At 45.0% G+C, this 27,617-nt stretch overlaps 1 long non-coding RNA gene across 4 annotated transcripts; it reads left to right on the forward strand.

Annotated features, from left to right (window-relative positions):
• Positions 1-7,368: 7,368 nt before the first annotated feature.
• On the forward strand, positions 7,369-27,373 carry LOC122174726 (uncharacterized). 4 transcript variants are annotated; one of them, XR_006176935.2, is made up of 3 exons: positions 7,369-7,653; positions 10,586-10,634; positions 23,622-27,373. It is a non-coding gene; the product is annotated as an uncharacterized LOC122174726 (long non-coding RNA). The 4 variants fall into 4 exon arrangements; XR_006176934.2 differs by having other exon boundaries at positions 10,586-10,618; XR_010591623.1 differs by having other exon boundaries at positions 7,369-7,649.
• Positions 27,374-27,617: the final 244 nt, after the last annotated feature.

Below are 27,617 nucleotides of genomic sequence, written 5' to 3' on the forward strand. Positions count from 1 at the left end.
CAAAGCAGGACTAACACCAATTAAATCATCCCAGCCAGGGCTCTGTCAAGCCGGGCCTTAAAAACCTCTAAGGATGGAGATTCCACCAGCTCCCTAGGCAACCCATTCCAGTGATTCACCACCCTCCTAGTGAAATAGTGTTTCCTAATATCCAACCTAGACCTCCCCCACAGCAACTTGAGACCATTGCTCCTTGTTCTGTCATCTGCCACCACTGAGAACAGCCGAGCTCCATCCTCTTTGGAACCCCCCTTCAGGTAGTTGAAGGCTGCTATCAAATCCCCCCTCACTCTTCTCCAGGGGCGGGGAGTTGTATGGGCCCGTGGTGCCTGTGCTCCAGGAATATTCAGAGCACGGGGACCCAGCTCCACCAATATTCGGAGCCTGGTCTCTCCCCTGGCCATGCCTGCTGCCCCTGCGCATCTCCCCTGGAGCATTTCCTGGCCCCGCCTGCCGCCCGCAGGAGATTTAAAAGGGCCTGGGGGCCCCTGCCACCACCACTGGCAGCGCAGCGGGGCTAAAGCAGCTTCCTGCCCGCCCTCACTCTGTGTGGCGCATCACTCCCAGAAGCGGCCGGCACGTCCCTGCGGCCCCTGGGGTGTGTGTGTCTCTGCTCGCTGCCCCTGCCCAGAGACTCTGCCATTGGAACTGTGGCCATTGGAAACTGCAGGCAGTGGCAGGCGGAGGCCCCCGGACCTCCTGCCTAGGAGCCGCTGCCAGAGGGTTGTGCGGGTTGCCTTTGGGAGCCGCCCAAGGTAAGCGCCGCACCCCAACCCCCTGCCCCAGCCCAGAGCCCACAGCCAGCACTCAAACTGTAGAACTGATGAATGAAATTGTTTTTAATTGTTCACTTTATTAATGTAACTTCATAAGTAAAGTTTTATGAATTAAACAATATTCATTCATAAAACCGGTTACCCCAATAACTGGCTAATTAACAATTAAGATGCTTGTTAAGAGCCATAGCTGTTCAGTCAGCTGCCTTTGTAAGTTTCACTATCAATCCAATTCCTGCTTAAATCACTGAGACTTGCACTGTTTCAGTATTGTAACTTCTGTTCACCATTTATTACACTTGCCTACAGTGTAACTTCTGTTCACTGTTTGCCATCCATTATACTTGTCTATATTGTAACTTCTGTTCACTGTTTGCCATATTGTAATTCAAACCCCATTTTAAAACGCTTACTCCATTTTGTAAGGGCTTGCTGCAACCTTCATTTTTGCAAACCCTGCTGTAATCTTATTAGTTTAGTTTAGATGTGTGAATGAGGTATGTATGGATGATGGAATCAACCTTCAGCCCCAGCCTGTCCTGATTAAATAAAGTTCAAACACCAACAGCTGAAGATGCAGACAAGAGCCCTAACAAAGTAAAAAGAATCCACCCTAAAAAAAGAAAAGGTACAATAGAAGGAAGATCAAAGCCCAGTCCAAGGCTGAAAGTCATGTCTGCAATTGACGGGTGATCAATCACCAAACCTGAAGGCAGCATGACACAGCAAGACCTATAGACTCTGGATTCAAACTAAAGCCTACAAAAAGGGTGGGTGAGATGGAAAACTTTGGAGGAGGGTAATATTCTGCTGCCAACATGGAAGGGCATCGGTGCATGCCCAACAGAGACCCAGCTCATCCTTGTGCCCGGCTTTCCTGGCCAGTTAGTCGCCACAAGCTATGAACCCAAGCTGCAAACTCAAGCAGGACTGGTAACTATGCAGCAGCTGCAGAACATCTGATGGATGTGTGTGTGTGTGAATGTGTGTGTGTGTGTATAGGTATTAGGTATAATGTGTGTATAAGGATTAAGATATTAGTTATTGGTCATAAATCAAATTATCATAATAAATGTGGCATCTTTTTCTTGTCCCCTTTAATAAGATCCTGCTAGTTTTTATTGGTATAACAAAACTCCCTCCCAGACAGTGGCGAATTAATGATTTTGCCGCCCCTAAGCCCTGAAATAATTGCTGCCTCACCCGCCCCTGGCCCCACCCCGACTCCACCCTTTCCCCGCCCCCATTCCAACCCATTCCCCAAAATCCCACCCCAACTCCGCCTCCTTCCTGCCCTTATTGGATCCCTTCCCCAAATCCCCATCCCAGCCCCACCTCTTCCCCCAGTGCGCCATGTTTCCCCTCCTTTCCCCGCCCTCCCTGCCCCACAAAACACCTGTTTCGTGGTGCAAGCGCTGGGAGGGAGGGGAGAGAAACAGGACGCGGTGGCGCGCTTGCAGAGGAGGCGAGCTGGAGCAGGTGAGCTTCTCCGTGGGTGCTCAAATTTGCTGCCCCTGCAAATTTGCCACCCTAGGCCTAGTCCTTGTCGGCCTAGGCAATAATACGCCGCTGCTCCCAGAGCCTTAGGCAGCGGGGAGGGGACTGGGACCCGTTCTGGGCACCACCAAATTTATACAAACCTGCTGCCCCTGCTCTTCTGCAGACTGAACAAGCCCAGTTCCCTCAGCCTCTCCTCATAAGTCATGTGCCCCAGCCCCCTAATCATTTTTGTTGCCCTTCGCTGAACTCACTCTAATTTGTCCACATTTTTTCTGTAGTGGGGGTGCCCAAAACTGGATGCAATACTCCAGATGTGGCCTCACCAGTGCTGAATAGAGGGGAATAATCACTTCCCTCGATCTGCTGGCAGTGCTCCTACTAATGCAGCCCAATATGCTGTTAGCCTTCTTGGCAACAAGGACACACTGCAGACTCATCCAGCTTCCCGTCCACTGTAATCCTCAGGTCTTTTTCTGCAGAATTGCTGCTTAACCCGTCAGTCCCCAGTCTGTAGTGGTGCATGGGATTCTTCTATCCGAAGTGCAAGACTCTGCACTTGTCCTTGTTGAACCTCATCAGACTTCTTTTGGCCCAATCCTCCAATTTGTCTAGGTCACTCTGGACCCTGTCCCTACCCTCCAGTGTATCTACCTCTCCCCCCAGCTTAGTGTCATCCATGAACTTGCTGAGAGTGCAATCTATCATTAATAAAGATGTTGAACAAAACCGGCCCCAGGACCGACTCCTGGAGCACTCCGCTTGATACCGGCTGCCAACTAGACATCGAGCCATTGATCACTGCCCCTTGAGCCCGACAATCTAGCCAGCTTTTTATCCACCTTATAGTCCATTCATCCAATCCATATTTTTTTTAACTTGCTGACAAGAATACTGTGGGAGACCGTATTAAAAGCTTTGCTAAAGTCAAGATATATCACATCCACTGCTTTCCCCATATCCACAGAGCCAGTTATTTCATCATAGAAGGCAATCAGGTTGGTCAGGCATGACTTGCTCTTGGTGAATCCATGTTGACTGTTCCTGATCACCTTCCTCTCCTCCAAGTGCTTTAAAATGGATTCCTTGAGGACCTGCTCCATGATTTTTCCAGGGACTGAGGTGAGGCTGACCGGTCTGTAGTTCCCCGGGTTTTCCTTCTTCCCTTTTTTAAAGATGGGCACTATATTTGCCTTTTTCCAATCATCTGGGACCTCCCCCGAGCACCATGAGTTTTAAAAGATAATGGTCAATGGCTCTGCAATCACATCAGTCAATTCCCTCAGCACCCTCAGATGCATTAGATCTGGACCCATGGACTTGTGCATGTCCAGCTTTTCTAAATAGTCCTTAACCTGTTCTTTCACCATTAAGAGCTGCTCGCCTCCTCCCCATACTGTATTGCCCAGGACAGCAGTGTGGGAGCTGACCTTGTCTGTGAAGACCGAGGCAAAAAAAAGCATTGAGTACTTCAGCTTTTTCCACATCATCTGTCACTAGGTTGTCTCCCCCATTCATGAAGGGTCCCACACTTTCCCTGACCTTTTTCATGTTGATAACATACCTGTAGAAAAACCTTCTTGTTACCCTTCACAACCCTTGCTAGATGCAAGTCCAGTTGTGTTTTGGCCTTCCTAATTACACCTCCGCATGCTCAAGCAATATTTTTATACTCCTCCCTAGTCATCTGACCAAGTTTCCACATCTTGTAAGCTTCCTTTTTGTGTTTAAGCTCACCGAAGATTTCACTGTTAAGCCAAGCTGGTCACCTGTCATATTTGCTATTCTTTCTGCACATCAGGATGGTTTGTTCCTGCGCCCTCAATAAGGCTTCTTTAAAATACAGCCAGCTCTCCTGGACTCCTTTCCCCCTCATATTAGTCTCCCAGGGGATCCTGCCCATCAATTCCCTAAAGGAGTCAAAATCTCTAAATTAAAGGCTAAGGGTGGGGGTTTTAAAAAGTGTGTTAGGGCACCCAACTTCTGTTGAAAATAAATGGGAATTAGGCACCTAACTTGAAAATCTTCCCCTAAATTCTCATATTTATTTACACGACAATATCGAATTCAATTCTGTGTGTTGTAAGGGCTGGATAATTGACAGCGTGCTGCATTCTGTTTTGTTATGTCCGATCTCTGGATGAGTATCTGGTTCTGGGTAGGGTTTCCATATCTGTATTTCTGGCATATATTGGACCCAGTCCTGCTTCTACTGAGGTCTGTGTCAAACCCATGAGCAAGACTTTAGGGCTCAATCCTGTGAAGTGCTGAGTGCTTTCTAGGAGCACCCTGTGCTGTGCATCCTAAACAGATTTTTAACGGGAGTGTCAGCACCTTACAGGACCTGCCCGGTAGGCAACGTTTAACCATACTTGTTGCTATGTGATAGTTGTATCTCCTTGTGGTGTGTGCCTCTGCCATTCACCTATTCCTGGCCATTTTGTTAGAGGACATGAAAGTGCAGGCTCCAACACATATGTGGGCCTCAATCTCATTTACACTAAGGGCTTATATTGCCCTTGAAACCAATGTAACTATCTCTACTTTTCATATACTATTCCTGATTATTTCAATCACAGACTTCATAGAGGCCAGCAGCACTAGAGTGTCCAGTGTACTGGAACCAACCCGGATTGCCATGGTTTTTCGTCATGATTGAAGTGATTGGTGAGGTGTAGTGTGCCTGTTGATGAAGTGAAGGTCATATCACGAACTGGAGTTTTGGCTATGGCATGTCTCCATCTAGAAAACTAGAGCATGACTTCCTTTCACATTGCTGGAGGGCCTGTTATGTCACAGAATCCTGGCATCCTCTTTCAAGGTTTGCATAAACAGTTCCCATTCAGTTTTGTTCCGTTATCCAAGGTGAAGGGAAAAAACTTAGATACCATGATGATTGTTTCTGTACAATATAAGTAACTTTTATTGAAATATTTATGGGCTACGTGAAGATTATTTCCCAGGTTATGTCTTATTAGAATTTCCAAACCGCATATGGATAAGGGTACTTGGGGCTTGAAAAATGTACTAGATACTCACTAGCCAGAGGAGTAACCTGCTAGGCAGGGCAAACACGAAATTGGAGCCTCTACCAGCGGGGTCTAGGGGCAACAAACTCCTGAGAAGCGCAGCTCTTCTATCCTAACTTCGGAGAGTGGGCTGGGATTTGTATCAGGCTGCTGTCCCTGGAACCTGTCTGGGGACTGCCATTTGTGTACCAGACTAGTAGGTGTCCTTCCAGCACCTGGAAGAGAGAAGGTGCTGTCTGTTTCCTTCTTTACATGCCTCCTCCCCTCTATTGAGTGGGAGGATAGTCAGTGCTGTTTCACCCCCTCCTCCAAGAGCCTCCTGGCTGCTAGATGTTGGGGGCTGGGTTCCCACTACTCTATCCCTCCTCAGAAGCCTCTTGGCTACTGCCACGGGATCAGATTTGTACTATTCTGCTCCTCTGCGTGGGCCTCTTTGCTGCCGCTACACAGCTCATTCTTCCTCCTCTTTTCTTTTGGGATCATTCTTCTCCCAGCCAGCTGGGTGAAACTGAAATGCCTAAGGCCTGTGTCATTCTTGTCCACAGAGTGCTGAGTAATTGCAGTGACACTGAATTGAGTCCTGCTTAGTTTCAGAACTCCACTTTGCTCCTTGGCAAAGCTAGGAGCGGCAGCATACGGTCTTTCTGAAGAGTCAGGAACACAACACGACATTAGTTCATGTTGGAAGGTTATTTTCACAAGCTAAAGTGCTAGAAGCTTAATTTTTTTTTTTTTTAAACAAACCCCTAAACTCTGGGGAAATAGTTGTGTTTAGGAGAAACACTTGTCAGGGAAAACTTCCCACTCACCACTGGCAACTGGATTTTCCAAGCTCTGCATCTGATCAGGATGTTGATTGATGAATATACTGTCCCTGCATGGTAGACTTTTGCATGGGTCTTCAAGAGAGCAGAAAAATGGGTGAAATCTCATGTATAGGGCCATACCAAATTCAGGGCCTGAAAAACATGGAGAGGGACAGAACTTGCTCTTCCCCTGCAAGGCCACTCTCGGGGGGCAGGGGCGGAGATCAGACCCACCTCTGGGTACCTTCCCCGGCTGCAGGAAGTTCTGCAACTGGGCAGCAGCCCTGGAGCTTCCTGCAGTGCAGAAGTGAGGATGGCAATCCCGCAACCCCCTCCCCCCCACACACACATACAACAGCTTTGCAACCCCCCCTCCCCCATGACTTCCTTTTGGGTTGGGACCCCCCCCACATTACAACACCATGAAATTTCAGATGTAGACACATGAAAATGTGAGATTGACTAATTTTCAAATCCTATGGCCGTGAAATTGACCAGAATGGACCGTGAATTTGGTAGGCTCGTACTCATGAACAATGCAGTTCCCTATTGATTACAGAGCTGCAGAGGTTTCGTTTGCATTGTCTGTTCTAGTCTGGAATATAAATACCAGTTTATTGCATGTGTGAAATGACCTAGTGGTTAGAGATGGGCAAAAATGTGAATTTATTTTCACAAGAAGATTTTTTGAAAATTTCCCTTCAGTTCCTTGAAAAACTGGGTCCAAAGTGCTTAAATTACTTAGAATTGGCCCCGTTAGAGTATTGAGATACACCTATGTGTTGAAGGGGTTAGATCAAGGCACATTTTGCTTCTTGGGGCAGAGACTGTCCCTTGTATGTCTGGGCAGTGCCTAGCAACATCTATTGCAAACAAACAAATAAATAAGTAATTTTGCGACAGAACCCAAATGCAACATGAACATTTTTCTGGTTCGGTTACTAAGGAGCTGTCATGTCAAATAGAACTAGAAAGCAGTGCTTGTGGTTTTTATTTTAGAAAGTGAATTACTTTGGTTTAAACTTCTTTCTGACTATTTTCATGTGCTCATTTGAGAAGAGACATCAGGGTGTGTGAACGGAATGTTTTCTCAACAGTTGGAAAATGAAGGTCAAATATTGGACGTGTTTCAAGTTCTGAAACAATACCACCATCAGATTTCAAAGCTGCCTCTGTGTGTGTGTGTGCGTGCGTGTTGGGAAAGCGGGGGAGGGGAGGTCACAAAAACTTTGCCTTGAAAGATTTCCAAACGTTGGGGCCATATCCTTCAGTCCTTGGCGAAAAGCCCATTGAGCTCATGCCATTTCTCCTAATGACCCGAGGTAAGGATGAGGGGAGCCTGATCCTGCAGACACGTAGTCACAGGAGTAGCCCTTACTTGGGTCAAAATCATGCTTTGTCCTACGTACCCACACAGGGCTGGATGGGGGGGGGGGGTTGCCAACAGTCCCTTATTTTTTCATCTCTGTACAAGATCAGGAGTTGGTGAGTGCTGCAAAAAGCAGCAAGAAATTCCCCTGGCAAAAATTCCCCTGGCAAAGGTAGGTGAGTGCTACTTAATATTATTATTATTAATGATGATGATATCGGAAGGAGGGGTGGGGGTGTTAAGAAAACAGTCCCTTAGTTTGAAATACAATGTTGGCAACCCTAAAATTGGGGTGGGGGGAAGGGTAACCTGCATTGTGGGTCGTAGCATGAGGTGGGTGGGTGAAACAGTCTCTAAAGGAGAGTGGGCAGGTAGGAACAGTGAATGGGTGTAGCCTTGATTCTGTCCCCGCAACATACTGGCCAGTGCATCTGTGCTGGTGTGAGGGGGACGTGATCTGTGCCTGGTAAGGGCTGGTGGAGCTGACTTTATCTCCTGGGGCACGGGTGAAAGTGATTTCTTTCTGTGACTCTCTGAGTTACATTTCTGCTCCTGGGTCCAGTAGTTATGCATTGCTACTTACTCGGGGCAGACTATTCTTACAGCCCCAGTGAGTACCCCATTGAAGCCCTTGCGATCATGTCAGTGAGGGCTACTGTTATGTGTATGGGCAAGCAGGGAAAGACGCTGAGGAAGAACTACAGGATATGGCCCAGTGAGTTTTGGAATCGTGTGAAAGATCCTTCTGTTTCAAGCACATGTAATTGAAATCTGGAGGCCTGCCTCACTGTATATTGGAACGGATTTGGACGTTTGTCCTGATTTGACCGTGACTTGTTTGTAAACACTAGATTTATAATCATTACTGTATGACAGGCAAAGAATGAATGCAGGGCTTGTGATTTGGAGGAACAGAGCATATTTCCACTGCACAGTATGTACTATCAGGATATATGGGATGTGAGTCATCTCTTACCATTGGAAACTTGCTTCAACCCATGCAGAATAGGTCAAATTCCTCCTGGGGTGTGTCTCTAGACTCTAGTAAATGCAGTAATAGGGACACATTAAACTGCAAGGAAACAGCTGTATGTTTATTTTACTTCAGTTCTCTTAAAAATATTTGATATTTTTAAGCCTGTACATCACTTATAAAATAGTTTTCTTGCCTTAAAATGCTGCCTTTGAAGTCCAGGATCTTGCAGATGTTACTACCCAACTAGGTCCAAATCTGCCATCACAGAAAACTCCCATCACCCTCTGTAGGAGTCCTGCATTTGACTTGATGGCAGGATTGGGATCACCTGAGTGATAAAGGACAGTGTAAGCGTGTACGACAGGAAGTATAATGTTGAAAGACAGGCTGAAGAATCAAGATCACTTTGAATTCTATCCATCATACTGTAGTAATTTGGATTATTTTATTACAAGGCTGTATTTACATATCAGAAAAATGAGAGATTTACTGGGATTGTAGCAAACAGATCCTTAAATCTGTAGCTATAGCAAATACTCATGTATTTCATTCTCTCTAGTGGCTTGAGCTGGCAATTGTTCTTCCCCCAGGGCTGCAGGCTAGACTTAGACCATGTACAATACTGAAACTAACTAATGCTTAGTAGGCCTTGCTGAGCAATTTTCAAGTTAAGGTGAAAAAATATGTAATATATAAAAAGACAATGATTTGAGAGATCAGATGAAACCCAGCAATGGCCGTGATGAAAAAAGAAAAGATGAAAGATAAAAATAGATGCTAGTTATTTTAAAAGCTAATGGATTCCGGCTTCAATAGATTATTTATGGCATTTTAGCAAAATCTAATGATCATTGACCGTGTTGTTCAACTGACAAATGAATTAGAAAAGCCGCTTCTGCTGCTTTTTTTTTTTAATTTAAACTATCAGTAGATGGCAGGAGATACCACGAAATCCAGCTGGAGATAGAAAGGAAGCCACATAACTTTCTTCCTGCTGAGCCTTCATAATAAAATGTGGCTCACAGGGTACCAAGGCATTCACATTGATGCCTGGGGAAAGTTATTTATGAATATGGATCTGAGTTAAACTCTTTCTCTGTATCACCTCCAGCCTAATCTGGAGAGGTTAAATTAAGTATTAAAATGATAGTCTAATATTGGAGTGAATGTCTGCTCTGTAGAAGGTGCACCTGGAGATATGATTCATCACCCAAGTTGCAAAGATTAATTGGGCATTATAATTGTGTTAATGGATTCTCAGCACCACGTAAGTTTTTATTTCTAGAATAACATCAGGAGCAACAGTAGTATCTGCATGACTGTGGAGATCAGATATTGTCAAGTTTTCCCATAAGATTGTACCAGCAAGAACTACTCTTTAAACAGCACTCTGTTTTCTAATAATACTTACTGCTTCATGGACCTGATCCAACACCCATTGAAGTCAATGAAAATAATCCCATAGACTTTAGATCAGGACCCATAAAATGACATTTTGCAACCCGAATAGAAGACTTTGTGTATAACACTATATTTCATCTTTACCAATAAACCAGGGGTCGGCAACGTTCGGCACGCGGCTCGCCAGGGTAAGCACCCTAGCGGGCTGGGCCAGTTTATTTACCTGCTGATGCGGCAGGTTCGGCCGATGGTGGCCCCCACTGGCCGCGGTTCGCCGTCCCGGGCCAATGGGGTCGGTGGGAAGCGGCGTGGGCCGAGGGATGTGCTGGCTGCGGCTTCCCGCCGCCCCCATTGGCCCGGGACGGCGAACCGCGGCCAGTGGGGGCCGCAATCGGCCGAACCTGCCGCGTCAGCAGGTAAATAAACTGGCCCGGCCCGCTAGGGTGCTTACCCTGGCGAGCCGCGTGCCGAACGTTGCCGACCCCTGCTCTATTCATAAGATACATGTAAATCATTACCTACATTCTAGAAATAATAATAAATTTGGAGCCAAAGTAGCTGTTACCATTTTTTCTTCTGTAGAAAACAACTTTAGTAATATCATCATGAAACCCATGAGAATTAGTGACTTAAATATGTCTAACACATTTGAGAGAGCAGTTTCAAGTGCCTGCATTTTCTGCAGGGTTACTGATAATATCCACACTTGCTGTTACTTCTCTGTTTCTCAGATGAAAACTTCCAAGACGCAGAGCTGTGAGAACGTGAGTAATCTGTGTGGTGAGTAAATGTACTTAAGAAAAAACATCTCACCAGGTCTGCCAAACTTGGAAACTTCTGGAAAGTATGTTGAGACTGTAAAATATGCAGACTCAGATGGGAGTGGACATATTTTAAAAGGAGTGACAGAAATGATACAGTTCTGCCTTTGCCTGCTTTCTGTGGCCATTAGAAAAATGCTGCCTAATGTCCAATTACTGACATAATAGATACTGGGTTTTTAAAATAGTGATCATTCTCTGCCCTCCCTTCTCCCAGCTGCAAGATTCCTCCCTGAGTTTCACTTTTGACCGTCTTCTTTCCACATAAATTATTTCTCTGGTCCCCTTAATTATCCTGGCTGTGGAGGAAAGATACACCCATGGCCCATCCATTAGCCCCAGCCTGAAATGCCTCTCTAGAGGTCAGAGTGCAGGGGACCCCCAGAGGGCCGTGGAATATGGGAGACTTGTTTGTTTGTTTGTTTGGGGAGACTTGTCTGGGATTCAACACTAATTATCCACTGTTGCCTTCCAGGCAGCAACTGTTCTAGGTCTCTTTTTTTGTTTACCCCATGTTTCTACTGACATATTCCCAACATTCATTTTGCATTTTTACCTTATAGCCACTTTGTGCTAATGGTTCCCTGCTTATGTCCGCTGTCAGGCCCAGATCCTCCTGCTCTGTCTCATGTAGGGTTTGCTCATTTAAGGTGTCACAGTTCAGGGCAACTGCACCTATATTTCCCTCAGTGGGCCAGCAAGGGTACCAACTCTCAGGCTTCCAGCTCCCTAGCTGCTGCCTTTCTGGGTGGAGACCAGTGTCTCTCCCCCTTCTGAACAGGGTATTTTCAGGCTGCACCGTTCCCTGCCTTCACTGTGTTATTCCCAGCTCAGACAGGTTAAGAGCATCTGTTTGCTTTCTCTTCAGAGATGGTTAACAGGTGTCATTGCTCCAGTAATAAGTTACCACGCAGCACTGCAATTCCTATGCAAGCCTACTTTATTCTTAAGGTAAACAGTATTACAGAGAAAACAATAATTGAACCTATACACATGCTATCAGACGTCGCCCCAGTGCTAACATGGGCTCTAGCAGGACAGTCCTTCAGCACCCCACCTCCAGGGTTTCCTTTGTGGTTGCAAATTCTTCACAGCACTCAGTCTTCTGAGGTTTTAGTAGGCCCAGTCATTCCACAAGGATTGGGGTCCTCCATGGACCAGGGGTCCTGTCCAGGTGCTGGAGCAGGGAGAAGGCCCTGGGCCAATTTAAAACCAGGCTATTTATCAAAAAATCCTGTCTTTGTCCATTAGTCCCTGGAGAATCCAGTTTTAACTAGTATATGTGAACCTCTTCAGGGCCGTGCTTCAAAGGGTTGATAACGGAGGAAGTACATTAGCATCTCTTCTCCCTACTAGAGAAGGTACATACAATAACATGTAGACAATTGTATTTTTATTCAAAGTACCCCAAAGGTGTTAACCATAATTCAATAAGGTTTAACTTAATTCAGTGAAGTTCATTCAGGAGATAGACTGACAATTTCCAGCAATCACATAAGGTACAGCATATCCTAGCTTGTTTAATCCCTAACCCTATGGCCATACGCTGACATGTGCTGACTCTCATAAGCCAACTCTTGCCCATGCTCTTCCCCTTATGTCAGTCTCTGTAGCTGATCCATTTCACCTTCCTTTTCACAAAACCACCTAGTTTTATGCCATACCTTGTTACTTTTTTTTATGCCATGTTAACATTCAGCTAAAGAATAACAACAATGACACTGCTATACTGTTTTTCATCTAAGGTGTTGAACTTGCTGTGAAATTCATTACCTCTTCACAGCGCTTGTGTGTTGTTGTTATACCCAGTTCACAGAAAGAAAAATTGAAGCCTAGAAGAATTCAGTGACTCGTGCAACAGTTAAAATCTTTTGAAACAGGAGGCAGAACTCCCCCCTCACTTACGCAGGAGAGGTGCTTAGTTCCTGGTGCTCTTTCTTTAATCCCTGCCCTGGCAATGGCTGGGTTAGAATTAGACTCCTAGGAACCCTGCCCAGTGATTTCAGACTAGTCAGACTGGGATCCTCTAAGGTTATAAGGGATTTAGGTGCCCAATTCCCAATGGGACCTGGGAGCTGTTGTGATAATTGAGCCTATAGATTTACCTTAATAGTGGGCTCAACTGTGAAAAGTGAGTGAAAGTTCATAAAGTGTCACAATACTCTAGAACAACAAATGTTGATGTGAGAAGATGCAAAAGGGAGACAGACTGAGTTAGTACAAACGAAAAGGCCTGCTGCTATAATTCAAGGACTGTGGTAAGTTCATGCCTGTTAAACAAGAAAAATGTTGGACTGGAAATCAATGAACCAAAATGGATGTACCAGAAATTAGGTGTAACGGATGTGTTATGGGGCGTGGCTCCTCTCCTCCCTTCTTCCTACAGAAACTGCATGGACTCCAGTGGTTGTGTCTTCACCGTACCCTTTTTATTTTAAGTTCCCTCCACCATTTTCACAACAATCCCCAGGCAACAATCCATTTACTGCACCAACGGCACTTTTTGGCCCTTTCGCCAGGACCTGAGGAGAACAGAGGTCTCCCTCCCCTGAGGCCTCTGAGTAACGGAGCTCACCTAGCCCTGGTCCCCTCTTCCCTGCCCCTCCCTGCTTGGATACTTCCTGCCTGCTGCTTTATCAGCCTTGGGCTGATGTGGTACTGGGCTCCTTAGACCATCCATGCAGCCAGCCTGATTGTCTAATTACCCCCAGCAGCATTCTCAAGGGGAACGAATTAACATCTAAGTGATCAGAGTGCAGGCGCACCTGTTCACACCTTGCACTCTGTCCTGGGGGGTGCAAAATAATGCGGGGACGGGCTATTCCACCCGCCACTCCTTTTTGGGATCCTTAAAAAATAAATGACTTTGGGGGGGAAATTAGCAGAGGCAAAGTGAAGCAGGGCTATTGTTGACTGAAATAAAGGGAAGGAGTGATTTCCGCCGTCATGGCTGCGCCCCCGCACCATTTCCTGGATCCTGGGGTTTACCATAACATCATTGGGCTTTTGTGGTCCTGATCCTGAGAGATGTGCTGAGCAGATTGAGGCAGAGAGAGGGACACAGATGACATTGCCACCTCTACTGACTTTGACTGAATCCCGAACCCCACCTGGGGTGTGAGACTTTGTCCCCTGCCACCATCCCCACCCACTTGGTGTCCTTTGCCTTCCCCACCTTATTTTTTCTCTTTCCTATCCATCAGCTTTTTTTCCTCCTGTCTAATAAGAGTCTGACTTAGCTGGCCAAGACTGTATATTTTGCAACATTTTTGTAAGCTGGTGACCAGACAGAGGCATCTAAAAGCAATGCCCTAAACAGCCCGATGCTGGTATGAGTTTGCCAAGCCTTGGCGTGGCTGATAAAACTGTGCGCTGTATGTGTGGTTGTTCCATCAGTAAGGCTGCCAGTGAAAGTCAACGCCAGAGACAGAAGCTGCATTTTCTATCTTTGCTATTCTTTTATTTCCCCTCTTGTGTACGTTTATCTTGTTTTGTCTTCTGGGAAATGGGACTGGACTTTAACAACAGCTCCAGCCCATTGCTGCTAATTTTTCTCTTTTTCCCAAAAGGACTGTTATTACCATTTAAGAGACTGTCAAACAAGGTATTTTTTCCTTCTAAAGACTCTCTACAGAGAAAGAGAACAACAGATGTTGTTAAAATGAAAGCTTTACTTAATACTTTATATTGCAAATGCTTTTACAGTTTTTCCTTCTTTTGCTGAAGCTTAAATACGAGGTTAAAATGTTTAATGACATGTTTTCCATGGCACTAAGCAGGCTGAGGTCGCTGTATACCAAACCCTGAAGGTTGTTTAACACTGTTTAATGTGGGACAGTGGCAGGGTCATGTTAACCCCTTTGACGCTTTGGGCCCATTTATTCCAACAAAATCAATACTAAAGAGTCTAACTCTTTTATGCTAATTTGATTGCATAGTTGTAAGGCTGAGCAGAATGTGGCCCATTGTTTTAAAAAATAACGTCCTTGATCTTCTCTCTTCCATTTCTTAAAGGCTAGGTATGTTGTGCCTAGTGCCTGGGTACAGTGAACCTGCCACAGATCTGAGAAAAGTCCTTGGGCTGTTTAAAAACCTCTGGCCTGATTTATACCCTGTGAAATCTAATTGAAGTCCCATTGTAGCCAGTGTAAGATAAAAACTGTAATCTCCTCTGCTGTCTGCCAGCATGGTAAAACCCCTAGGCGGCTCAAGGGAAAGGAAGTCTCAGTCAGGGCCGGCTCCAGCGTTTTTGCCGCCCCAAGTGGCAAAAAAAAAAAAAAAAAGCCGCGATCGGCGGCACTTCGGCGGCAGCTCTACTGCACCACTTCATTCTTCGGCGGCAATTCAGTGGTGGGTCCTTCCCTCCAAGAGGGACTGAGGGACCCGCCGCCAAAGAGCTGAATGTGCCACCCCAAGCATCTGCTTGCTGCGCTGGTGCCTGGAGCCGGCCCTGGTCTCAGTGAGGAATGGGTTGCAAGGCCCACTCACAAGCTTGGAGAATCCATATAGATATGTGAAGATCCCAGGATCATCCATTCAGGGGCTTTCTGCTTCTGTGCCGGCTTGGGAACCCCTGCTGATCCTGCCACTCTCTGCTAATGTGGATCCTTTGGAACCATGGCGGAAGTGCCAGGGGAAACGTAATATAGACCCAGGTTTATACCAGTGATAAATGTGCACCCTTGATCTCTCCCCAGAAACACAAACAGCACTTCCTCCAGATTCCAACATCCAGGAGCAGAAATCCAGTTGGTGATTTCCTTTGGCAGCACATTGCACCATTAACTTAAGCCGTCACCTGGCTGCACTGGCTGATATTTGAGGAAGATATTTTGTATGTAGTTATTTTTTTTAGTTTTATTTAGTAATTTTGTTGTACTTTTTTACTAAGTGGCATAACAGGTTTTTTAACCAGTGAGAAATTTTGCTTTGGAAAACATTTTTTATATATATATTAAAATCATTAAACATGTTCAATTTATCAGGGTCGTTGCAATACAAGTCAAGGGCTGTTTTCATGTGAAATCAATGTGTGTGAATTATATGGACAGAAATGTGCAGTTACTCATTGATCACATGATGCTCAGGATAATAAATGTTTTATGCCAGAGCATTACTGATAATGTATTGGGCAGGGAGTAACAGGTAAACCGATATTATATGGAAGGAAAGAGGGAGTGTTAAGTGGGGAAAAGAAGAGCTGTGGGCTTCACCCTATTTTCATTGAAGTTGATGATAAAACTCCTAGGATATGACTACACTGCATGGAAGCCCATGCTTGAGCCCAGGCTCAGGGCTAACCTCCCTCCTTTGCGTCTACACTGCAGTTTCACAAACCCAGGCTCCCAGGTCCCTGCAGGGCTAGAGGGTCTGAGCTCAAGTCACGGTGGGACTCAGGGACTGAGTCCCATTGCTTTGCAGTGTAGCCACAGCTCCGCTTGACTCAGGTCCCGGGAGTCATCTGGAAGTATCCCACAATTCCATGGGATAACTTCTTTAGTCCTCTCTATTGCAACAACCTGCAATCCACTCTATTGAAAATGGAAGCCCCCCAACCCTGGCTGGCAAACAGCAGCAGCTCAGCGTTAACCCATTCTGTTCCGATCACTGATCTGAAAGCACACTATCAGAGAGCCTTCTGGGTTCGCAATGGAGAGCGAAGTGAGCTGCTTCCTGGTAATGTGCAGGGCGGGCAGTAAAGTTTTCCCACAGTGCACCACATCCTAGGCTAGGGCAGGGATGGGGGCTCAATAGACTCTGGGCTATGGTTACTTTGACTTGAATGGCGCACTGCAATGTGGACGTCAGAGCCCTAGATTTGAGCACAGGTCAGAAAATTCTTAATCTAGGGTTAAAATACAATGTAGACACTCAAGCCCAGTGTTTCCTAACACGGGTCAGCTGACTCTGTGCTTACATTGAAACATAGACATACTCCTATTGACTTCAATGGTGTAGGTTCAGGGCCACTCTGAAGCCATCTAACTGTAGGACATTCAGTGAAAGTTGAGGCAGGAATGTATATGGGGGACAGGCACAAAGAGCTCCCAATAGAGAAGGAAGAATACCACAACGATGGCTAATGTCCCCTTCAGTGTGAGCCAGAGGAGATCTATGCATGAGAGTTCTTTCCAAGTGTAGATCTGGAGAAGAGATCTTGCCCACAGAAATGCAGTAATCATGGCTAGAACTGTTTGTTAAAAACTTCAGGTAGAAGAATAAGAAATAGCCTAAAATTATTATTACAATTATTATTTATTTGTAATGTGGTAGCATGTGGAAGCACCAGTCATGGACCAGAACCCCATTGGGGAAGGTGCTGTACAAACACGTCCCTGCTGCCCCCAAGAGATTACATGATGCATGGTTTGTATGCAGCCCCAATTATAAATAATTAGAAAACTTCCTAACAATTCAGGTCTTGGTCAAGAGTTAAGTCAGCCAGTACCTGTTCTGAATTACAAAAAAAAAAAAAAAAATTGAAGAGACCTATATCAGTTAAAGCCCCTTGCCCTCCTCCCTGTCCTGGTCTGGCCCTTAGACCGGAATATTTGCCGCTGTACTGCCCAGGGGATCACCTAAAGAGCTCAGTGCTGAGAGCTCACACATCACCTACTTGCATGAAGGCTGGCTCTAGCCAGCACTATCCGCCTCATGCTTTGAGAAACACCACAGTTACAAAATAGAAAGGTGTTGAGTTCTTTTTCTTCACACTACATGTCAGAATCTATTTTGGTTTGTCCCAATTTGGAGGAGGCATTAAGTAGGGTAGAGAAAAATAGCTTGAAGTTAATCTGCCAGTCCCAAATGCTGCCTTTGATTTTTACAAATTTGAATTCATTCTGGGCCACGCTCACTGGCACCATCCACTGTTTGCTGCTCAGCTGATACAAAACAGCTGCAAAAATAGGATTAACTGGCTAGTTAAATGGATATACAATAGTGTGGCATTGCCAGAATGGCACAAAGCAGGCAGATTGTATTGGTGAGTCTGGCCTACTGTTGGTCTCCAGGAATAACTTCCTTTCCCATGATTTGTGAGTCTGAAGTTACTTCTGATCTCTGTGAATTCTGCCCGCCATCTGATTGCTTATTAGATGTTGTAAGATTGTTATTACAGGTAGAAAGGGCTTTTACATCAACTCAGTGAGGCAAATTCTGGATCACTGCAGAAATGGCCTCCAAATGGGTGCATTTTAAGTTTGTAACCACCACAGTGTGCACAGATTCTCACATAGAGAGTGCCCTCAGGCAGACTGGTTCTGCTCAAAACAGCAATAAGCCGTTTGAGGGGAGGTGTATAATTGCCATTATCAAGACAGGCAAAGCATATGTGTGAAGATCACACCTGTGGCCTCGCTCCAGAAGTTTTCTTTGTGACAAGGGGCTTCTTGTCAGATTTCAAAAAGAGTCGGGCTAGTAAACTGCTGTGTTTCCATTGTGGCTGCAGATTTTCTGGCATCACAGCCAGAATTGGGCCCCAAACCTTATTGAAAATGGAGCAAAAAACACAACTTATTCTGAAACAGTGTAAATAATCCAACATTATTAACAGCATTTAAAACATGATGGTATGCAAACAGTGTCTAGATTTGATTGTATTCCTCTATCCCCACCCTTTGAATGTCACCTGCTTTTAAAAAGTGTAAGTATTTGTGGCAGGATCTGTGTATTTCTGTTTGTACAGTGATTAGCACAACTGGGACCCGATCCTCACTGTGGGTTCTGGGTGCTACTGCAATGTAAGTATTAAATAATAATAATGATATTCCGTGGGCCCTATCTCCGTTCCCCTTGAAGTCAGAGGGAGTTTTACCCTTATCTCCAGTGAGAGCAGAGTACCCATATTTGGAGAACGGTAGGAACCTGAGCTGGAGGGTTCTTCAGGAAACTGTTGTCCTTGCTGGTTCCATTTGGGTGCATGCACCATTTGGGGTGCAGTGACAGTTTTAGGTGCTGGTAGATTAGATGGCTGTAAATCTCAGCACATCACATGAGATCCAATAAATAAAGCCTCCCCTTGAGTGATAAATATTAATAAATACATTTTTAACAGTTAATATCAGCGGTTAAAAAAATCACTCTTGCTTTTTCTTCCTGGAGAGAGCTCTGTGCTAAAGACTCAGAGACCAAAAACCCAAATACAGTGGTAGAGGTGAGGGGAAATCACCAATATGCAGAAGCAGCAGCAGAGATAAACAGATAAACAGCACCAGTAATGTTGAATAAATTTGTCTCTGTAATCTGAAAGAAGAACAGGTATTTGACTTTGTAGAGACAGTTTCACTAGGGGCAATGAAGCACACAGCTGCCTCAGGAACCTGTAGGAGCAATGAGCATGGAAGAAAGAGAGAAAAAAACGTTGGAGCTGTGTGCAGCAGACCTCCAGCGAGGAGAAGTAGAAGGCAAACAAGACTGAAAGTAGGCCAGAGAGAGCTCTGTTTTCTTACTGCTCCATAATCTGGGGACAAGGGAAACACCAGTATGAAGGGCTGATGCTGCAGCAGGATGGAACATAGGCAAAATGCGCTGGAGGTGAGTCAGGGCACATTTAAAAGGTTGATAAGGTCAGTTCATGCTCACTGGTGAAGGCACCAGACTGTAGCGCACAAGGACTAATAGGTCACTAGATGCTAGTCAGGCTAAGTCCCAGCCGCAGGTGTGTGCCACACTGTAGTGTTTGGGCCTGATTCGCCACTCCATTCCGCCAGCTGTAGTGCCCTTAAACTCCAACGAGATACTCTGGTGTATAACAGGTGCAGTGGAGTGGAATTAGGCTAGCTGGGTGCTCTAGTGGGCCGGCTACTGCACTGCTGAATGTGCAGTACCCTTCGGGAACTTCTGATGGGCGAAGCTTCTCCAGCTACTGGAGCCTCTAGGACGCTGCTGCTCCACTGCAGACAACAGAGGGAGCAGTCACTCAACAGGAATTCCCAGCCTGTGTGGGGTTAATCCAGGGCAGCCTTGCAGCAACCACAGACTATAGGGCTCCTTGACTGCCCTTGTACTCCCTGCTGCCTCTGCACCTGCTTCTCCTGTTCCAGTGAGAGGTGGGGTGGGTGTCTGTGCTGCAGGTATGTCTGAGAATGGGAAGGTCAGGTGGGAGGATGAAGGCTTTTTAGTGGGGTGCAGAGGGGCTCAGTCTGAGCCTGGGAGGAGGGCTTCTGTGTGGGCAGGTTGGGGTTCAGCTGGAAGAGAGAAGCCCCCTGAGTCTGTGTTAGTGGGGGTGGATCTTAGGGGGATCAAGTCGGAGCAGAAGGGTTTTGAACAGGGACAGCCGAAAGTTCTGTGCCGTCGAAACTGAGCTGTTTGTAGGTTCTGAGCTTTGGAGAGAAAAGGGGGCAGTGTTATTCGGCTGGGGGTGGGAGTTTTTGAGCTGAGGGGGTTCAGCAACACAGTGGTGTTGGAAGGACCCATGAGAGATTTGGGTGGGAAGGGGTCTCTGAGGAGGAGGTTGGGTTGGAAAGAGGGAGAGGAGGAAGGAACTTGAGGAGATCTGAGCTAGAAGGGTTAGATTGACAGGACTTGAGAGTGGGCGAAAAGGGATGTGTGTGTGCATGCAAATAGGATGGATTTAAATGAGGATGTCACTCTGCATGGGGAGGAATAGGAGAGGGAGATTTTTTTTGCGGGGAGGGGTACTATGTTATATGTAGCCCTACTTACCCCTACATTTGGTCACTAGCTGCCCCTAGGTCAGATCGGATATTTTTCACAGATTTCTTGGTTTCGAACTGGCCCAGGAAAACCACAACAGCGACATGTATCTTACTCTGAATCCTGCACTAGAACAATATGTATCTGGTGCAAATCCATGCTGGCTCCTGGAATCCCTCTCCCAGCCATTGGCCAGCCCCAGTTCCTTGCAGGCTTTGATAGATGGCTGGTAAAAAGGAGGTTAGTGCATGTGCATAAATGTTGAGAGGGTTATTAATAATAACAAGGACAAAGCATCAGGTGTGAGCCCGAACACTTGCAAACTCTGGGGGTGCCAACGTGTGCGGCTTTGGTCTATTTTCATGAATAGTCATAATTATTAATAATATTTGACTCTGCTATGGTGCCTTATAGCCAAAGCTTTCATTGAGTTTTACGGTTGTTCATTCATGAAGCCTCCCAACCCCCCTTGCTGTCAGGAAACTCAGTTTAGAGACTAGGCACAGAGAGGCAGCATGAGTTGCACCGAGAAGTCAAGTATCACGCAGAAGGTGAAATCCTGGCCCCAGTGAAATGGCTGGCAAAACTTCCATTGACTTCACTGGGGCCTGGGTTTTACCCGGAGAGTCTGTGGCGGAGTCAGAAACAGAAGCCAGTGCTCCCCGTCCTGTGTGGTAAGCACTGGGCCTCCCTCTCAAAGAGTTATTTCAGACCAGAAGTTCACATCAAAGTCATAACAGAACACCTAACCCATGTTAACAGTTAGGCAAAAACCTCTACTGTAGGGACCGGATGCAGCAAAAATGGACCCTGTTTAAGTGCTGGATTAAGACAATCTGGGGCCCTAGGCCCACCATGAAAGAGGTTAGCCCCATGGTGCTGCCCCTGCAGCATTGCCACCAACTTGGTGTGGCAGGGGGTTTCCATCCCTGAGAGGCAGGGGCAGTGCCCCTTTCTGTCCTCAGGAAGGGCAGCTGGTTTTCTACTCCCCTCAGGAGCAGCATGGGTCCTTTCTCCCCACCTCAGTACTTAGCCCAGATACTTGGTTGAGGGCTGCTGCACTCTTCTCTTCCTGCCCTACACACAGTCCTCTGGTATTGTCAGGGCCCCCACTATTCCTGGCTGTGATTAACACCCCCATCGAGAGGCCTGGGTGCATTCACAACTCAGAGCTATCGCTTCAGGATCTTTGCAGACTCAGGCAGCTAGGGTCCTAAGTGTCTATAGTGCCTGTGCCATAATGCAGTTGTGGCCTGAGTTGGATGCAGTGGTTGTAAAGCTGTGTCCTTTATTGTGTTGGGGGAGGGATAGCTCAGAGATTTGACCATTGGCCTGCTAAACCCAGGGTTGTGAGTTCAATCCCTGAGGGGGCCACTTAAGGATCTGGGGCAAATCAGTACTTGGTCCTGCTAGTGAAGGCAGGGGGCTGGACTCAATGACCTTTCAGGGTCCCTTCCAGCTTTATGAGATAGGTATAGCTCCATATATTATATTATTAATTGGCTGATGATTACAAATCAAGACTGTCAGCACTTTGCCACTTATCTATCAACTAGATTTCCCACTGTTTAAGATTTGGGAAACTGATAATCTAGAAATGTCATAGGACTAAGTTAAACTTTCTACAGCTGGTATATATTCTGATTCACTAAACTAGTCCAATATTCAGGTTGTAAATTGTATTAATACTGTTATGCTGGGGGTTGGGTAATCACGTTGAAGCTCTTGGGCACAACAGCTGCCTTCTGTTCCGGCTAAATGAGGGAACATTTAAGTGCCCCCTTATTTAGTGATATCTAAAGCAATGGAAATCCACCGCCCAAGGATTAGGCCATGTGCTAGCCTGGGCTATGCAGTCCAAGGGGTTCCCCGGAGGTCCCATGACAAATGCAGTAGTAGGGGATTGATTGGATTGCAGATGTGTGTTTGGGTGTGTGAGACAAACAGCAGAAATGCCAGAGAATACACAGGGCAAATACACAGAGAGGGCAGGGAGGAAGTCATGACACAGCCAGAAACGCACTTGTAGAGTGATATTAATAAAAGTGGAGAGAGAAAACTTTTGGGAAAAGCAATAGCTGAAAAGAGGCTTGGGACTGTGTGCAAAAAGACTGTCTCCTGTTGTTTGATTCGAACTGTGTTCAGGGATATAGGACTTTGTACATTCTTCGTAGATAAACAGGATTGCATCAAAGAAATACCTGACTCCATCATCAACTCCTCCTCCTAATGGAAACAATCCACAAGATCCCAAATTTGGCCAGCTGCTAAGGTCAAAAAGAAGTAACAATACTATAACAATATTTTAAAAGCTAAAGCTGTAGTGTCGCTTCTGAGTGAAAATTGAAAACTTCTGAAGAAAAAAAAAAGACGGGAGGGTCTGACGGGAACTGTGTGACCTTAAAAGAACATCAAGCTACAATTCTACTCTGGTGAGAACGGTATCCAGTAGAAATTAATATTTAAAGAAGAAATACTTCCTCTTTATAAGCCAGCCTAAATCCTATTGTGCACAGGAGACTTCCTTTTGCTGTGTGCCAAATAGCAATAATTCTGTGAAGAGTTGTAGCCAAATAAAAAATAAGCCACATACATGCCAGGCATTACCAGTGTATTGTCCTCACACATTTGAAGAGCACAACAATAAAACTCATTTTTCATTTAAAAATGACTGAAATTTCCATGAGAGAGAGAGAAAGTATTTTCCTTTGATTAAATAAAAAAAGGGTATTTGGGCCTCCCAGATAGAATATTTAGCAGCTTGGACAAAAGCAAGTTCAGAGCACCAGTGGGTACAAATTGAGCAACATATGGCTAGTCAGACCTCACTTGCCAATTATTGGATTCATCCAGCAAGTATGCAGAGAACCATACAGGGTAAGCAAACCCATTAAATATTAGTATAATGAAGATATAGGGTGGCAGTAAAAGAAAATGAAAAATCCTAGTAATGGCACTTCATGGGAACCCTAGCTTCTCTTTTGGAATGGAGACCCTGGTCTGGGCTTGATCTGCAGTGAATTCAGTGCAATTGGATGCCTGTGCCCAGAGGAAGCCAATCGGTTTCCGTCTAAGGATGCAGGGGCTCCCTAGAGTTGGGCAAAAGTTTTTCTGACCAGAAAAAAGTCTGTTTGAAATAAAATGAAAATGTTTGCCAACAATTTTCATTTCCTTCAAAACATTCCAATTTTGTTGAGGAAAGCAAAGTTTTCACTTAGCTTTGAATAGAAACATTCGTTTAATTTTGCTATTCAAAACCTAAAACATTTTTGTATTTTGTTTTTTTTAGGTGCTCCTGGAAAGTGTGCGTGTGTAGGAGGGAGAGAAATGGAGAACCATTCCCCCCTACAAAGAGTTCTCTATACCAAAAATGGTTTGGATTTTGAAACGGAAACAAACTTTTTGATTTCAAATTAATTGAAAATTAGAAACTTCGGTGGAAAATGTTGAATGCAACAAAACGTTTCATTTCTTTTGGTGGGGGGAAGAGGAGAATGTTTTTAAGGACAATACCTTTTTTCCAGACTGGTTCTAACTGGGATTCATATCTGGATGAGCAGGGAAGGTGATCTACCACGACAGACAACTTTTGCAGAATGCTGCCATAGTATCATTTGGGATGCTACTTGATTTTAAGTCTATTTGAACAGACAGAAGTTTTTTTTACTATAATCCAGGGAAATTATTTTGCTAAGGAAACTGTCCTGGTTTCATACATTCCCTATGATTGTCAGTACTAATAAAAAGGCTAAACAAAGGGATTCATCACCAATGCAAATAAAATATTAACTGCAAAAAAGAGAGAGAAAATGTAAGAGATGCATTTTCATTAGGTAATCGGGGAAGACTCTGGCCTCTTTCAGTCTGCATATCCTGCAAAGATCTTACTGTTTATTTCTCTTATATCCTTTATGTTGGATAAGATATAATGGATACTGGATCTGGATAGTGGCTTTCCTTCAGTTTCTGAGGCACCTGTCATGTTGTGTGATGCCACTTTACATTTGTTAAAATAACATTGCAAGACATAACATAATGCAATGCAAAATGAAGCGTTATAAATGTGACATGGCGTGTCTAAAACAATTCTTGCTTTTAGTGGATCAGTTATCCTTTAAAAGCTGGTATTTAGGATTGTCCTTAGATAATTCAATAGCTCCACATCTCTTGTAGGAGTGATGTCAACCTGAGTTACCATTTCTGCTTAACAGAGATGATGGGAGAAGATGGCATGAAAAGGGATGAAAGGAAAACAGATTCTGAATACATATCCTGGAGCACTTTTTCAAGCAAGTGATCAAGGAAAGTTTTTGGGGCCAAGCTCTACAGCCCTGTAAGAAACAGTAACCATCAGAGAACAGCTGGGCTCTGAGGTATAGTTTTTGCTGTACTCCTTCTTGCTTTTTAGTTTTCCTTGACTGTTTAACCCACCATCACTGTGAGTGCGCTGACATCATGGAAGAAAAATGTGTTAAATTGATTCTGCCCTAGAGGGAAGGGAAATGGATTTAGAGCACAAATTGTTGCTGAAATCGGGAGAATGCAGCTTGGAATTTCTGTGAACCCAAAGCACGTGACCGTCTTCCTTCCCCCCGCCCCCCCAGATTAAAAACAAACAAACACCAAAACAAACTGGATTGAGGAGAGTTCTTCCTTGGAATCAGGAGCCAAAAAGACCTTGGATTTCACAGGTACATAAGGTTGTCTTTGGTGAGAAGCGGAGTGCTAAATATAAGATTTGACTGACTGAACAGGCATGCTTAGAGAAACGAAAAACTTGGAATGAATAAAACCAGATCCCAGCTATAGGGAATTCTTAACCTTTAATATTAGCACTCCTTCATACTGCAGTAAAGTACCACCCTATTTTCTTATAGCATCCCGCTAACATTAAATTGTTGTTATGATTTAGTATGACTTTGTTTCCAGGCATGCCCACAATGTGCTTTCCAAACACAAAAGAAGGCATGCCCAAAGAGTTTAAACATTCCCTTGTCTAACATGGGATTTTTCATTACTGATTGTCTGTTTGCCTGCAACCTATTATTTTAGACTGGAATTTTCAAAGGTGCCTAGAAGCTCAGCACCCAAATCTTTATTGCATCTCAAAATTCCACCCATTGTTTCTTTTTGTATTACTTACTTTCATGCATAAAAGCCCCCAGCTGAGATTAGGATTAGGCCCTGTACAATCACAACGTAAGGGACAGTAGCTGCCCTGAAAAGCTTGCATTCTAAGTAGAGTAGGAGAAAGGAAATATTTGCATTCCCATTTTACAGATGGGAAGCTATGGTACGAAGAGATTAACAATATTTTTCAAAAGCACGTAAGGCTCCTAAATCCTATTTTTTTTAGTGACTTGGGCCCAAATCCTCAAAGGGATGGGCATTAGGTGCCTAGTCACTTTTCAAAATGGCGCATAGGTTCCTAAGTCACTTGGGCAAATTTTACCTTAAGTGACTTGCCCAGCATTCTATAACAGGGGTGGCCAAACCATGGCTCATGAGCCACATGCGGCTCTTTTACAGTTAAAGTGCGGGTTGCAGAGTCCCGGAAACCCCTACTATTCTCTGCCCACCAGTCTGGGACTGGGTGGGGGCGGGGGGCAGAGCTCGGGACCTCTACCTTGCAGCAGGGTGATGGGGTAGGAGCTTCTGCCCAGTGGGGAGGGAGGTCTTGGGGCTTCAGCCCCATGGGGCATGCCTGTTGGGGCTTGGGGCTTCAGCAGGAGCAGGGCTGAAGCCCTGAGCCCTGGCGGACCCCCTCCCATGGGGCTGAAGCACCAAGCCCCAGTAGGTGAGCCCCAGCTCTCAAACTTCTGAAGATTGTCGTATGCCGCTTGGATGGTCAGTGAGTTTGGCCATCCCTGTTATATAGAAAGAATGTGACAGAGCCAGGAACTGAACACACATTTCCTGAATCAGAAGACAGACTAATGCAGTAACCCCAAGATCATCCTTTTTTTTTTTTTTAAAGGTCAAACCGTTCTGTTAATGTCAAATGTTACTATCTTTGATTTCCCCAGAAGTTTTAGATTTTAGCAGTAGTAACTCTATGGGTTTCTCTCTCTCTCTCTCTTATTTTTTACATCGATTGAAACAGATATATGGTCTTTGATTTATTTTACAACCAGAATGTGATTAGAAGTAGCTGAACATAGGTACCTATGGCAGAACTTAGTTTTTGCCAGTTCTATGCCAAATCTGGAATGACAAGCTCCTAACCCTTAAATAGAAGGAAACGTGGTTGAGGCGTAAGTAGCAATAGGCATAATTTGCAATAGCTGGCCAATAAGGGACACAGCTTGAAATAATACTCTTGAGTATTCTAGTTCCCCTCTGGTCACTGAGTCTCTATACCTAATGCTGGGTTAAACTGATAGTATGAAGTCAATTGAGATTTCATGGGGTGAAGCATAGCGGTGTGATCTTGGGGGTGGGTGGAGGTTAGCAGTATTGCTTTGTGTCCCCTAGCCGTATAAATATGAGGAAGTAGAACAGGATGAGTTTGATTAAGAACTTTTTGTGCTCCTGTAGTCAGTGAGGAGTCCTGGTTAGTGCAGCTTCACTGAAGATGTGTTGCCAGGGAGCAAGGGGACCCAGTGAGGGCCAGAGCTGGTATAGAGTGTCCATATCGATGCTCCAGGTCTATCAGGGGTACAACTGATTTGGGGTGGGCCTTGCATCCTTTTGAACCCCAGTGGGATAATGTGGCGGGTCTCTGTGAGTGTTTTTCCCCAGAAACCTCCTCCTGGGCCTTTTAACATGGGAGGCGAGGATGTGGACCAAAGGTTACTGTATCTGTAGGACTAATGATAATAGTCCAGAGGCACGATCATGTAAACATGGAAGTTGAATTTCAAATGTCAGGTCATGGCAATACACAGGCAATACATAATTATAGTGGAAATGACCCTTTTTCTTTGTCAAACGAATGCAGTAATTGTTATTTGAACTGATTTGTGTATCTTGCTGCAAATCTGAGCAAACATGAATATCATTCATTTGTTATAATTTGAGGAACTAAAATATCTAACCCTGTGGGCTGTCTTTGTTTTTCTTTTCTTAAAAGCCCAGCAGAATGTTTGCCATGAGAATACTGGGTTATAATATTTATTTAAAAGATATGAAAAGGAAATAAATAAACAACATGTATTAAGAAGATAGGCAAACCAGTTTGGGGCCAGATCATCAACTGGTGTAAGCTGACAAATATCCATTAAGAATATGGCCCTTTGGCTTTCCTAGGTACCTGATGTTCACCCTCATAAAACCATATAGTGAA

Source organism: Chrysemys picta, chromosome 11, assembly GCF_011386835.1.
Source record: "Chrysemys picta bellii isolate R12L10 chromosome 11, ASM1138683v2, whole genome shotgun sequence".
Classification (NCBI taxonomy): domain Eukaryota; kingdom Metazoa; phylum Chordata; order Testudines; family Emydidae; genus Chrysemys; species Chrysemys picta.